Source organism: Pseudophryne corroboree, unplaced genomic scaffold (genome assembly GCF_028390025.1).
Source record: "Pseudophryne corroboree isolate aPseCor3 unplaced genomic scaffold, aPseCor3.hap2 scaffold_259, whole genome shotgun sequence".
Classification (NCBI taxonomy): Eukaryota; Metazoa; Chordata; class Amphibia; order Anura; family Myobatrachidae; genus Pseudophryne; species Pseudophryne corroboree.
Genome location: NW_026969249.1, coordinates 499,319 through 503,118, shown reverse-complemented (window position 1 = coordinate 503,118; position 3,800 = coordinate 499,319).

Genomic DNA, 3,800 nt, shown 5'->3' with positions numbered 1-3,800 from the left:
TAGTTACCATCCCAAAATGAATCCCTGAGATGAAAAAAGTTGATTTCGGAGCATGATTTTTGAACAGGAGCTTCAACGGTTTTGGGGCATATGAGAAATTCCCTAAGCCCCGGACCCATCGATTTTGGTCAAAAATGAAAATTTTAAAAGTGCCCCTATTTCTGCTTTAAACTTTAGTTACCATCCCAAAATGAATCCCTGAGATGAAAAAAGTTGATTTCAGAGCATGATTTGTGAACAGGAGATTCAACGGTTTTGGGGCATATGAGAAATTCCCTAAGCCCCGGACCCATCGATTTTGGTCAAAAATAAAAATATTAAAAGTGCCCCTATTTCTGCTTTAAACTTTAGTTACCATCCCAAAATGAATCCCTGAGATGAAAAAAGTTGATTTCAGAGCATGATTTTTGAACAGGAGCTTCAACGGTTTTGTGGCATATGAGAAATTCCCTAAGCCCCGGACCCATCGATTCTGGTCAAAAATGAAAATTTTAAAAGTGCCCCTATTTCTGCTTTAAACTTTAGTTACCATCCCAAAATGAATCCCTGAGATGAAAAAAGTTGATTTCGGAGCATGATTTTTGAACAGGAGCTTCAACGGTTTTGTGGCATATGAGAAATTCCCTAAGCCCCGGACCCATCGATTTTGGTCAAAAATGAAAATTTTAAAAGTGCCCCTATTTCTGCTTTAAACTTTAGTTACCATCCCAAAATGAATCCCTGAGATGAAAAAAGTTGATTTCAGAGCATGATTTGTGAACAGGAGATTCAACGGTTTTGGGGCATATGAGAAATTCCCTAAGCCCCGGACCCATCGATTTTGGTCAAAAATAAAAATATTAAAAGTGCCCCTATTTCTGCTTTAAACTTTAGTTACCATCCCAAAATGAATCCCTGAGATGAAAAAAGTTGATTTCAGAGCATGATTTTTGAACAGGAGCTTCAACGGTTTTGTGGCATATGAGAAATTCCCTAAGCCCCGGACCCATCGATTCTGGTCAAAAATGAAAATTTTAAAAGTGCCCCTATTTCTGCTTTAAACTTTAGTTACCATCCCAAAATGAATCCCTGAGATGAAAAAAGTTGATTTCGGAGCATGATTTTTGAACAGGAGCTTCAACGGTTTTGTGGCATATGAGAAATTCCCTAAGCCCCGGACCCATCGATTTTGGTCAAAAATGAAAATTTTAAAAGTGCCCCTATTTCTGCTTTAAACTTTAGTTACCATCCCAAAATGAATCCCTGAGATGAAAAAAGTTGATTTCGGAGCATGATTTTTGAACAGGAGCTTCAACGGTTTTGTGGCATATGAGAAATTCCCTAAGCCCCGGACCCATCGATTTTGGTCAAAAATGAAAATTTTAAAAGTGCCCCTATTTCTGCTTTAAACTTTAGTTACCATCCCAAAATGAATCCCTGAGATGAAAAAAGTTGATTTCAGAGCATGATTTTTGAACAGGAGCTTCAACGGTTTTGTGGCATATGAGAAATTCCCTAAGCCCTGGACCCATCTATTTTGGTCAAAAATGAAAATTTTAAAAGTGCCCCTATTTCTGCTTTAAACTTTAGTTACCATCCCAAAATGAATCCCTGAGATGAAAAAAGTTGATTTCAGAGCCTGATTTTTGAACAGGAGCTTCAACGGTTTTGTGGCATATGAGAAATTCCCTAAGCCCCGGACTCATCGATTTTGGTCAAAAATGAAAATTTTAAAAGTGCCCCTATTTCTGCTTTAAACTTTAGTTACCATCCCAAAATGAATCCCTGAGATGAAAAAAGTTGATTTTGGAGCATGATTTTTGAACAGGAGCTTCAACGGTTTTGCGGCATATGAGAAATTCCCTAAGCCCTGGACCCATCGATTTTGGTCAAAAATGAAAATTTTAAAAGTGCCCCTATTTCTGCTTTAAACTTTAGTTACCATCCCAAAATGAATCCCTGAGATGAAAAAAGTTGATTTCGGAGCATGATTTTTGAACAGGAGCTTCAACGGTTTTGGGGCATATGAGAAATTCCCTAAGCCCCGAACCCATCAATTTTGGTCAAAAATGAAAATTTTAAAAGTGCCCCTATTTCTGCTTTAAACTTTAGTTACCATCCCAAAATGAATCCCTGAGATGAAAAAAGTTGATTTCAGAGCATGATTTTTGAACAGGAGCTACAACGGTTTTGTGGCATGTGAGAAATTCCCTAAGCCCCGGACCCATCGATTTTTGTCAAAAATGAAAATTTTAAAGGTGCCCCTATTTCTGCTTTAAACTTTAGTTACCATCCCAAAATGAATCCCTGAGATGAAAAAAGTTGATTTCAGAGCATGATTTTTGAACAGGAGCTTCAACGGTTTTGGGGCATATGAGAAATTCCCTAAGCCCCGGACCCATCGATTTTAGTCAAAAATGAAAATTTTAAAAGTGCCCCTATTTCTGCTTTAAACTTTAGTTACCATCCCAAAATGAATCCCTGAGATGAAAAAAGTTGATTTCAGAGCATGATTTTTGAATAGGAGCTTCAACGGTTTTGTGGCATATGAGAAATTCCCTAAGCCCTGGACCCATCGATTTTGGTCAAAAATGAAAATTTTAAAAGTGCCCCTATTTCTGCTTTAAACTTTAGTTACCATCCCAAAATGAATCCCTGAGATGAAAAAAGTTGATTTCAGAGCATGATTTTTGAACAGAAGCTTCAATGGTTTTGTGGCATATGAGAAATTCCCTAAGCCCCGGACTCATCGATTTTGGACAAAAATGAAAATTTTAAAAGTGCCCCTATTTCTGCTTTAAACTTTAGTTACCATCCCAAAATGAATCCCTGAGATGAAAAAAGTTGATTTCGGAGCATGATTTTTGAACAGGAGCTTCAACGGTTTTGCGGCATATGAGAAATTCCCTAAGCCCCGGCCCCTTCGATTTTGGTCAAAAATGAAAATTTTAAAAGTGCCCCTATTTCTGCTTTAAACTTTAGTTACCATCCCAAAATGAATCCCTGAGATGAAAAAAGTTGATTTCAGAGCATGATTTTTGAACAGGAGCTTCAACAGTTTTGGGGCATATGAGAAATTCCCTAAGCCCCGGACCCATCGATTTTGGTCAAAAATGAAAATTTTAAAAGTGCCCCTATTTTTGCTTTAAATTTTAGTTACCATCCCAAAATGAATCCCTGATATGAAAAAAGTTGATTTCGGAGCATGATTTTTGAACAGGAGCTTCAGCGGTTTTGTGGCATATGAGAAATTCCCTAAGCCCCGGACCCATCGATTTTGGTCAAAAATGAAAATTTTAAAAGTGCCCCTATTTCTGCTTTAAACTTTAGTTACCATCCCAAAATGAATCCCTGAGATGAAAAAAGTTGATTTCGGAGCATGATTTTTGAACAGGAGCTTCAACGGTTTTGTGGCATATGAGAAATTCCCTAAGCCCTGGACCCATCGATTTTGGTCAAAAATGAAAATTTTAAAAGTGCCCCTATTTCTGCTTTAAACTTTAGTTACCATCCCAAAATGAATCCCTGAGATGAAAAAAGTTGATTTCAGAGCATGATTTTTGAACAGGAGCTTCAACGGTTTTGTGGCATATGAGAAATTCCCTAAGCCCCGGACTCATCGATTTTGGTCAAAAATGAAAATTTTAAAAGTGCCCCTATTTCTGCTTTAAACTTTAGTTACCATCCCAAAATGAATCCCTGAGATGAAAAAAGTTTATTTCAGAGCATGATTTTTGAACAGGAGCTTCAACGGTTTTGGGGCATATGAGAATTTCCCTAAGCCCCGGACCCATCTATTTTGGTCAAAAATGAAAATTTTA